The sequence below is a fragment of the Carex rostrata genome, chromosome 10, assembly GCF_964058835.1.
Source record: "Carex rostrata chromosome 10, lpCarRost1.2, whole genome shotgun sequence".
In the NCBI taxonomy this organism is placed as follows: Eukaryota; Viridiplantae; Streptophyta; class Magnoliopsida; order Poales; family Cyperaceae; genus Carex; species Carex rostrata.
Window position 1 is genome coordinate 6678458 of NC_135927.1, and position 12495 is coordinate 6690952.

Sequence of the window (12495 nt, forward strand, 5' to 3'; positions counted from 1 at the left end):
ACCGCGGTTTATAGTATTCCTGGCAAAAGAAATAAACCGCTCTCTGGTTAGTCCTGGTGGATAACCTATAGAGGCACCATACATTTGGTGCTCCGTGGAGAATCATTCCCCTGGTGTAGCTCTTCTCGCTCGGTCTGCATTCCAACTGTGATTTGGAAACAAGGTATAAATATGTTATATTAATCTATTTAATTGGTAAGTAGATTAAAGTTTTAGAAATCAATCATGGAGTAGATATGTAAAATGATTAAATTTCGTTTTGATGCCAAAGGAATACTGAAGGTGGACCGCCTTGGAAAGTTTCTTGACATACCCCGTTTAATCCTTGGCTTAAGTTAGAAGTAAAATTTTTGTTTTACGTTCTTTCCGCAGCTTAAGCCTAAATGGATTTTGGTTACCCCGAAACCCAACACGTCGAGACCAAATTTTACCTTTTTCTGAATTGTTTTACTATTTATTAAGCCACTTTGAAAATTGTTGATCCAACGGTGGCTTAAGAAAATAGTAAAACCGTTGGATTAGCGATTTTCAAAGTGGCTTAATAAATAGTAAAAAAATTCAGAAAAATGTAAAATTTAGTCTCCAAGCACATATTAATATGGAGAACAAGATGAACGGTTCAGATCGACTTTTTGAATTTTGAAATTTCAAATTTGGACCGTGTGTATTTCAGCCCATATGCTACCGAAAGCACATTAGCCTATATCTCTCTCTATATATATATATAGAGAGAGAGAGATGGGCTACGGTAAGTTGTGAAGTAAAACGCGTTTCTACTTCATGCCGTATTTTTATTTTGAAAGTCCAAACGACCATTCGAACCGTTAGATGTTTAATCCATAGTGAAATGTGCTTGGAAACCAAATTTTACATTTTTTAGAATTTTTTTACTATTTATTAAGCATTTTTGAAAATTGTTGTTTTGCTGTGAGCAGTCAAAAATAGTAAAATTTTCTGGACCATCAGATCAGCGACTTTCAAAATTGCTTAATAAATAGTAAAAAAAATTCCAAAAAAGGTAAAATTTGGTCTCCAAGCACATTTCAATATGGAGAACAAGATGAACGGTTCGGATTGGCGTTTTTAACTTTAAAATCACAAAATATGAGCATGAAGTAAAATAGTCGCTTTACTTCACAACTCACCGTAGCCCATCTCATATATATATATATATATAGGGTCCGGCTAATTTGCTGTCGGCAGCATTTCTGCCCAAGGTGCTGCTGCCCCTTTTTTTATTTTGTGATGTCCAAACAACAAATCCAAACCGTTAAATGTTTAATCTATATTATAATCTACTTGGAGACCAAATTTTACATTTTTTGTCACTCCTTTCACGCTATACATTCAATTCAGTCTTTTTTTGATTGGAAACCCGTAGGCAACATTCAATTCAGTCAGTTCCAATTTGATTGGAGCAGATCCATAATTTTTACGAGAACAAATCTAGAATTTTTATAAGATTGAGGTAGGTATCGAGTTCAAATAACTTATCGGGTTCAAATTCACTAACTAATTAGATACTAAACAATAAACAAAAAATAATATCTTATATAATAAAAAATAATAAAATGATATGGCTTTTCCCCCATTCTTTCACATAATAAAAACAAAAAAACGATCGGGAAAGACATCAATTTCCAAAGAAAATAATTAAATCCCAACATATTAAATCAAAGGAATCGACTAACTATCCTCCAGTCAATTTCCTTCATTCATCCCCCAGTCAATAACTACTTGTGGGGACCATTAACTAACTGAACTTCATTAATTACTTGGGGACCACCTAATATTTAATAGATTTTATTATTGACGCGTGCAAATATGGATATCTATGCGCACAAGTGTTAATATATAATATATCAAGTATTCATACCTAAGATACCAAGTATTCCGAAAAAAATGGACACATCATACACACATCTTTTACACGTTTTTAGAGTTGGTTTTTTTTTTCTCCGTTCAATTTCATCAATATTTATGACGATCTGTGAGAAAATTTGTAAATCTAAAACCATGGACATCTTCTACGTAATTTTCTCTTTCAAATAAGATCCATGATAACATACTTTCGGATTGTCCGTCGTGCAAGTATTCATACCTCGTCATGCAAATATTCATCGTTGTCGTGTAAGTATTCATATCTTGTTGAGCAAGTATTCATACCTCGTAATGCATTACCTGTGGGGACCGCTAATTAAGTGGGAGATCACTAACTACTTAGGTAACCACCTAATATTTGATAGATTTTACAACTGTCACGTGTAAATATGGATGCATATGCACGCAGGTGTTAATATATAATATATTAAGTATGAATACTTGCGCGGCGAACAACTCAAAAACACTTCATCATAGATCTCATTTGAAAGAAAAAATTACATACTATATTAGATGTTAATACTTGCGTGTATAAGTATGAATACTCAGTTATAAAGTTTTTCAAATACAAGTGGTCCCCCACATTATTAATGACTAATACACGTTTTATTTTGTCTTTTTGTGCTGGAAGTTGTGGTCCCCTCATATAATTAATGATTGGGAGATTGATGGAGAAAATAAACTGGGGGAAAGAAATCTTTATTCTATTATTAATTGTAGAAATTTTCTAACCAATCTAGCTAAAGTTATTTTCATGAACGGAATTAATGGACTCTTCTAGAAATTTCCTAATCAATATTGTGAAATTAATTTCATGACTATTGTAGACATTTCCTGCGTTGCATTTTTAATAATTTATTTGAGGTCGGATAAGAATGACTCCAATATATGCAAATACGACATGAAACCAACTTATTATTTACATGTATTTTTCTTGAGACAGGAGACTACGAACTAAAAAAAAAAATAGCAAAATCCCCATGCAAGTCAATTAGATAAAGGAAAAAAAAAGTGCAATAAAGCACTGGAACAAAATTAGTAGACATATGAAGAAAAATATTACTATTAATTCCAGGAAATAGGAATAATATAAGGTGACTTTAAGATGATTCGCTGATGCATTGACTTGGTCATACATAACTTTTGTAGATTAGTAGTCGATCAATTGCGGGGTGTTTAACGAGTCGCATGTGTTTGTCACACAGACTTATGGAACGGGCAAGAGGCCAGGTGAAGAAAAGACCGATATGGATGACTACTATGGTCGACTACTTTGTGGTTTTTCACGAGCCGAATGTGTTTGTCTCACAGACTTATACATGTCTCACACACGGTCAGATTCAGTGTATTCTAGAAGGACAATTGCCTTTCCTTAACTTCTAGAAATAATTTTGATTTAGAATCAAGATTTTTATCCCCCATCTCCAATCTCCCATGCATTTATCTCCCGTCTAATTACCTTTCTATAACTAACGCATTAACTATAATATTTGGCAGTATCTGCATCCATAAGACCCGCAAGGTGTTTGTCAACCTTCATCTTCCTGCTACTAAAAAAAACAAGTCGCAGGTGTTGTCGAAGTTTCTTACACATATATACAAGTATATCAAATCATAGTAATATATTGCAAACAAATTATGCATATATGTATAGACCTAGCAGAAATTTGATGACTGTCGTCAATCTAATTATAATACTTATGCAGATGTAGGTTTGATGAAGAATTGTTTGAGGCCAACTCTACCACTGTTACTGTATGCCGCACGTCAGAGTTGACAGCTGAAAAACAGCAATTTTTAAGTGCCTTTCGTTTTGGTAGCGATATTGTACTTTTGAACTTTTAATGTAAACCTTCTAATGTGAAGATGTTCATCTGATAAGTGAAAAATGAAAAACTCGATCTTTAAAATCCTTCTCTGTTCTTTGATTATGATGTCTTTTAGTTCAATATTTTTTTTGAAATGCTTCTAATTGACAGATTTTGTCGAATCAGTCGGTTTCAAAAATAGAAGCAAACCGAACCGATTTAGCATTGTAACCGAACCAAGGTTTTATTTCGGTTTGTTCTGTTCAAACCGAAATATATTAATTTTTTAATGTAAAACAATTGATTTATAATAAACCGAAGTATATTAAGAAATAAACCGGGTTATTAAGAAATATACTAGGATAGTAAAAAATAAACCAAAGTATTTAAAGCAATTGATTAAGAAATAAATTGTGGTATTAAGAAATAAACCGGGGTGTTCCTAATCAAATTCATAATATACAAAAGTTAGGTCGGTTTGGTTATTTCGGTTTAAAAATTTCCAAATCGAACCGAAGTTATAATTTGGTTTTAAACCTCTTTCTCTCTCTAAACCGAATCGACGTGATATGAATATTTTTCATATTTCATATTAATACAATCAAGCACCAAACAGAGTAATTTGTAAAAAAAATATTAAATTAAGATACTTTCAACGTAACAATTCATATTTCAATTATAAGTATGAATACTTACATTACGAGGTATGAATACTTACAATACTTGATATTAATACTTTCAAACGTCATCAAGTGGCACAAGGGAAAAAAAAGATGTTAGATACAAACACTTGATACACGAACTATTCACACTTGTATGACGAGGTATGAATACTTGCAATACTTTATATTAATACTTTCAGATATCATCCAGTGCCATATGAAAAAAATTGATAGAATTTGTTAGATACAAACACTTGATACATGAACTATTGACACTTACATGACGATGTATGAATACTTGCAATACTTTATATTAATACTTTCGTATATCATCCAGTGCCATATGTGAAAAACAAATTATTAAAATTTGTTAGATACATATACTTGATACATGAACTATTTACACTTACATGACAATAATGAATACTTGCATACTTGATATTAGTACTTTCAAACATCATCTGATGCCATAAAAAGAAGAAAAAATTATTGATAAAAACTTTTAGATAAAATGCTTAATATATAAACTATTAACATTTGCATGACGATGTATGAATACTTGCAATACTTGAAATTAATACTTTCATACATCATCCAGTGTCATAAAGAAATAAAAATAAAAATTTCATAGATTTTGTTAAGTACTAACACTTGATATACTAACTATTTACACTTGCATGAAGATGTATAAATACTTGAAAAACTTAATATTAATATTTTCAGACGTCATCCAATGCCTATGGAAAAGAAATTCATAAAATATGTTAAGTACAAATACTTCAAATATAAATTATTTACACTTGCATTACGAGGTATGAATACTTGCACGACGAGGTATGAATATTTGCTTGACAAGATATGAATACTTACAGGACAAGGTATTCACGACAATGTATGAATACTTGCACGACGAGGTATGAATACTTGCACGACGAACAACCCGAAAGTACATCATCTTGGATCTCATTTGAAAGAGAAAATTGCGTAGAAGACGTCCATGGTTTTAGATTTGTAAATTTTCACACAGATCGTTAGAAATATTGACGAGATTGAACGGAGAAAAAAAAACCCAACTCTAAAAACATGTAGAAGATATGTGTATGATGTGTCAAGTTTATTTTTTTGAAACACTTGACATCTTAGGTATGAATACTTTATATATTATATATTAACACTAGCACGCATAGGTATCCATATTTGCATGCGACAATTATAAAATCTATCAAATATTAGGTGGTCCCTCAAGTAATTAATGAAGTACAGTTAGTTAACGGTCCCCACAAGTAGTTATTGACTGGGAGATGAATGAGGGAAATTGGCTGGGGGATAGTTAGTCGATCCCTAATTAAAAATTACGGGTTATAACAACAATTTCATAATTATATTGTAGACTAAAAAAATTATTTAGACTATGCAAATATTTGCAGGTACCGCTTGTCTTTCCCAGGTTGTTGAGCATCATTATCCTGGCCAGGTAATGAGACAGTTTGGTATGGCTTAGTATTTTTCAGTTCCGAATCCTATCACAAGAATTTGAATACTACGATGAACAAGAATTGGCGGACAGTGCACGCCGAGTATGTAGAGCGACTGGAGGCTATGAGTTCGCATGACATGATTCCCCATGTTTATTAGACGTATTCTTTCGAGGAGTACGACCAGCGATACCGCTAGTGGTATTAGGAGATTGTACATTTACGGTGTACATGTTCGGTTAGATCACAGAGATCAATGAGAAGCTGCTCCATGCATGTACAACATGACACGGTTTCTCCTGAGTACGGCTTCATCCCTAGTGTTGGTCCGGCGGCACAGATTGTAAGATTTTCTTATTATTTTATTATTTCAAGTCAGTATTCATCTTTTAACTCGCAATTTGAAATATTTTTAAATGGTTTATTCGCAGGTACTCATGAACATCAAGCAAGTTATGAAAAATGCAAAATATTCAATCACAAGAGGCTGGAAGAAGCTGGGGAAGATTATGTTGTGCGCATCTGCACCGCCAGTGGTCGTCGCCGGGTAAAAGGCCCGGCTATACAAGATCCTGAGGCAAGCAGATATGCTAAAATATGAAGATTTTGACAAAATGGATGATGCAGATTATGCGGAGCTGATGAGCACACCAGAGCCGGATTTTTCGAAAATCTTGTCTGCAGCGACGCCTGAGGCAGCATTTCAGGCAGTTGGACTGTTATTTATTTTATTCGGATTGTTATTTAGAATATTATGTTTTTGTTCTCTTTTTAGCATATGGTAGAATTTGTTTAGCTATCTATCGTTTTATTTCTATACAATACGTCTTATTTAAGATAATACGTATAATTTGACTTGAAAATTCTACATCATTCAAAATTAATAAATCCTTGGCTCAAAACACTACCTCTTGAATGATGAAACTGTAATAATAAAATGAGGAGGGTTCAAATGCACCTAAATTTTTGTGCACCCATATTCACCCTATCATTTTTCTCCGTTTTCAAAGTCCGAATAGTCAATCCGAACCGTTAGATGCAATCTATATATTAAGATGTTCTTGGAGACCACATTTTACATTTTTCGAAATTTTTTTACTATTTATTAAGCCACTTTGAAAATCGCTGATCGAATGGTCCAGAAAATTCAAAATCAGCGATTTTCAAAGTGGCTTAATAAATAGTAAACAAATTTCAAAAAATGTAAAATTTTGTCTCCAAGCACATCTTAATATATAGATCGCATTTAATGGTTCGGATTGACTATTCGGACTTTGAAAACGGAGAAAAATGATTTGAAAGATAGGATGCATTTGGGTGCACAAAAATTTGAGTGCATTTGAACCCTCCTCTAATAAAATATATATATATTAAAACAATAGTTAATTCTTTGACATGCAACAATTAGTTTGGAGCATGTATTTATTTTTGGATGAAACTGCAAGATAATCCACCGTATTTATTGATTTAGCTTTGTCTGCCAAAATAATGTCTGTTCCTGGCCGAAACATAATGTTTCTGGTTATAACAGAGCTGTTCCTGACCAAAACAAAGTTGTTCTTGGTTGTTTCTGGCAATGCAGAGAAGTGCATGGTTCGGCCAAGACCAAAACAGGGTGTTTCCGGCCGAAACAGGTGGTTCGTGACCAAAACAGAGCTGTTTTTGGCCAAATTCAGTTGTTCGACCGAAATTCATTTTTTGGCCGAATTTGAAATATTTATATTTGTATGAAATTCTTGTGTGCAATTTTTTTTTTGCAATTTGTCAGTTGGTATGTTTATCATGACAGATTTTTGTTACCCAGTGCCTTTTATGACATTATTAGGATATTATGTTTTTATTGTATTCAATTTTAAAAAGAGGACTTGTATTCAATTTAAAAAAGATGAGGGTTCAAATGCTTCCATTTTTTGTGCCTCTATCATGCCTTCATTTTTAAAAACTTAAATAACTCAAAATTTAAATTATAAATGTTAAAATAAAACCGTTATACATATGTGATCTATGTTATTTTCTCTCTATACTCATAAAATATTATCACATTTCAATTTTGTTTTTATGAGAATTAATAAGTTGTAAAATTAATGTCTAGAAATTATCTACATTAGTACATTTTTTTATAATCTCTTGATAACATCCAAAACAAAGTTGAAATGTTGTAATATTTTATATGTGCATAGATAAAATGATGTAGATCATATCCCACGGTCTTATTTTGACTTTCAAGTTTCAAATTTTTTGTTATTAAAGTTTTTAAAAATGGAGGCATGATGAAGGCATTTGAACCCTCATCTTTTAAAAAATTATCTTATTGAGTATGGTTTCTCTCATCCCTTCTTCTTCTCGCATTCTTCTCGAGGGTTTCTCTGTTGGTCTTGTGAGACCTTTGTCGTCCTTCTAATATATTCATCCACATTTGGATCTGATTGTGTCATCTCCTAACCAACTTCACCAATCGATACTCTGGCTCCTTCGTGCACACATGAAATTCACCACTCCATAAGTCGTTGAGTGTTTGAATGTTGTAGTAGTAATTGACTAAGACATTTGGATTCAAGTTCCTATAATGTTCACACATTTGTAAGTAATGTAATTCCTAATATCAAATTAATAGTACATAATGAATGAATGAATGAATAAAGATAATTTCGGCTTGCTTGCTGCCTTGCCAGACATTTGGATCGAAGTGTAAAAAAATCACAAGTCACTTGCTAGCTGCCTTGCTAGAATGAATGAATAGAGGTAATTTCGACTGTTTTAACACTATGCAATAGGATACCAGTCCGAGTATGGATAGGTGCGCCTGTTTAGTATGCGTACCGATCGGTTCACATACCCAGTGCACGCACGGAATCGGTGCGCATATCCAGTATGAGTTCCTATTTAAATCTGTGTGCGAATTCAGTATGCATTCGTGGTATAAATTGAATTATGACTAATAAGGTATTAATCATTTAATTCTAATTTATGAGGGTGGTAAATATAAAAAGGAATTTTCTTGCACTGGTTTTTTTTATAAAAAACGGATGGTAAATATGTTTTATTTATCATCGGTTTTCAAGTAAATAACCGATACAAACAAGTGGGAGTCTGTGCACTCTTTTTTTTTTTCAAAGAAAACCGGTTGGAATTATATATAAGGGTAAGGCTAAGGTGCTATATATGGGTTGCATAGAGAGCTATAGTGCTACGGCTCAAAATTTTAATTCATTTAGCAATCTTAGTTATCATATTTCTAAGCTCTATTGTCTCGCACATAAGCCGGACTGAGAGAAGACTGACATTTATTTTTAAGTTTGTTTCAAACTTTTTTTTCTTGTTTTTCTGTTAAGCATGTGACTTACCGCATATCGACCAAAAGTTGATTTAAAAATGTGGGTATTTTGAATGTGCAGATGTTGGCTGATTGTAAAGCTGCCATCTCTGACAATTGCCGGTTAGTCAACTTGCTTATTTTGAAAAAAAAATGATTTGTTCTATAGTTGCCTGGCGTAGGTTTTGTAATGGTAAGACAATTGTTGCTAAGGGCCCCGGTCAAGGCCGTATGTACGGATAGCATAAAGGATCTCGCTCACTGGCAGGCGGCATGAACAGTATCTCAAAGTGCACATAGAAAATATATTAATAAAATCAATTCAAAAAATTTTTTTTCACAAGTTCTACAAAGAACTTTATTATTAATCTTTTTTTCTTATTTTTCACTCAATAACATATGAAAAAAACTCGAATAAGAAAAAAAGGAATATCGAAAATTCGTGTGGCTGAAGCTGAAGCAGCTACTTTCGAAGTAACAGAAAGAAAAGCAACGACTGGAGTAGGAGAGTTAGAGTCGAAAAGAGGATTCCTCACTTCTTTCTCTCATTCAAAACCGTGCATGAGACTTTCATCTCGCACGGCTCCTAAGTGTGAACGTACTAGCAGGTCAAAGGGACGACAACCATACAACACATTAGAAGAGAGGCACTTAAAAACTGGTACAGCAGAAACAATCTGAACCTAATCAGAGAAGGTGAGCTAAAATTACTGCTGTGAAAAATTAAACTTGTGTTAAAATTTAGGATTTAAGTAGCTGATATTTTGTGTAGTTTGGTGGCAGGGGGCGATTTGGGGGAAGAATGTTAATTAATTTGTATATCTAACTTGTTGTAAATATAAAATTAATTAGTTCATATTACACTTTTGAATTATGTGTTATTTAATTTATAAAATTTTGTTTTTTTTATGGCATATAAATGTTTTTTTCGGCTAGCAAATTTAGGGACTAGCCCAATATAAATAGATTTCCAAAAAATTAAAAATGATTACTACCGCCGGTTTTGGAAGAAAAAACTGGTGGCACAACACTAAATTATTTAATTAAAAAAGTGTCATTAGCATCGGTTTTTTAAAATAGCAGGTGTTAAAAAATAGTTTTAACACTTCTTAATTAAAATTGGTGTTAAAACTATTTATAACAACGGTTTTTTATTATATAACTGGTGTTAATAATATTTTTAACACCGGTTTTTAACCGGTTGTAAAAAAATTATATTTCCAGCAACCTTCTCATTAGCAGCGGAACATGAACAGGTGATAAATGTCAATTTTAACAGCCGGTAAATGTGATTTCTGTAGTAGTATTTCCAAATAAACTGATGACTCATAACTGTCGACGTATGTTTTACTGATATATTTTGTGTTTTAATTGATAAAAGATAGAGAAATGTTCTGGTACTCCAAGCCATTGTACCCCATCCAATTCCTCAACCAGTTCAACTGATATATTTCTAATTTTGAAAAGTAGTTCAACCGATAAATTTTCAATTTTATCTGGTTTGCCTTTCAATTTGATTGAAACTCAATCATACCGACCGAGAGCTTCCCCCAAGTAGTTGAACATAAAAAAAACCTTCTAATATTGTCTAACTTTCATTTCCAGCACTAATATCCAAACATTTAAAGCTATGTTTATAACATTTTAAAATGTTACTCACAAACATATAAACCTCTGTCAGAAAGTATTTTTAGATAGTTTTAATCTCAACTACTTTTGTCTTCAAGCTAAAAAAAGAAAGATTTTTTCACCCACTTTTTTTTTATTTTTTGTCTGATCATTATAATTTATTTTCCCGATGATCCATGATGAATTTTTCGAATCTAAAAATACGAACGTTTTTTATTCGATTTTATATTTCAAATAAGATCCATGAAGAAATATTTTTGAGTAATTTTAAAATCATTTGTTTTTTCTAAAGTAAAACACATGAGCACTTTAAATTTTCAAGTTATCAAATCTCAGTCTACAACCATTCAAATTTTCAAGGGTTTGTACATGAGGTTTATATGCTTTATACATGAGTTTTGTAAATGCAGTGCTATTATTGAGGTTTATATGCTTTGAAGTGTTATTGTTGAGGTTTACATTTTTTGTACTTGAGGTTTATATATTTTATTCTAAAGATTTAAAATGTTATTAATGTAGTCTATATGCTTGTACATGAGGTTTATATGCTTGTAAACAGAGGTTTAAATTATTTTGAAGCAAAAACAAAAAAAAATGAAAGCCACAGAGATTTAAAGTGGTAAAAAAAAATTACGACACAAAAATATAACTCGAAAGTTATTCTTCATGGATCTCATTTGAAAGAGAAAATCGGGTAAAAAATGTTTATATTTTTAGATTTGCAAAATTTATCACGGATCGTCGAGAAAATGGATGAGAATGATCAGAGAAAAAATAAAAAAAAATGTGGGTGAAATGAATCTTTTCGTTTTTGGATTGAAAACAAAAATAGTTAGGAGTTAAAACTATACAGCTTTATAATTTTAATGCTTGCACATAGAGGTTTAAATGCTTGCGAGTAGCGTTGTAAAATGTTATAAACAGAGCTTTAAATGTTTGAATATTAGCGCTGAAAATTGAAGTTAGATAACATTTGAAGTTTTTTCTATTGAACTACTTGAGGGACACGTTCGAGAATTTTGTTTGTGGTACAATTATCAGGCTCCTAAGAGATAATACTGCACATTTATCTGACTTCATATTTAGTCTTCCTATGGTACTTTTTTGTTATATTTTGTTCTGATGTTCTCCACCATAATAGTTATTAATTAATTAATTATTTATATCAGAAATTAAATAAATAATTTGATAAAATGATAAAATATATAGTGAAAATACAGAACAAATAAATTATCTTCAAGTTATTCCTATTGACCTTATTATTAAGTTGACAAAATGAAAAATCATCGGCCATCCGTTTCCAATTTGCTTAAGAGTCAAGTACCACATGGGGTGGTAATCGGAGAATTCCTATTTGAAAGCATCATGCATGACATATATACGGAGATATTATTGTTATTTATTATTAAATAGGGGCATTTATGGAATTAACAAGTCAATGATTATTGTCATTGAGTTTGTGGAAGGATTTAAATTATACAAATTAATGAGCAGCTGGCATACAGTGCTCTTGCAATGTGAATTAATTACAAGAAATGATAATGAACCATGAGATTTGCCATTGAGTTGAATAATTAATTAAATACAACTGAGCAGTTGGCAGTGCGCCATGAAAGTGTCCTAATTAATGGTGAGTTTTGGGGTAGAACCTTTATTATACATCAAGCTCACTTTGAACATAAATTCTGTAAGTTCCAAAAAAATAAAATTATAACACAGAATTTGAA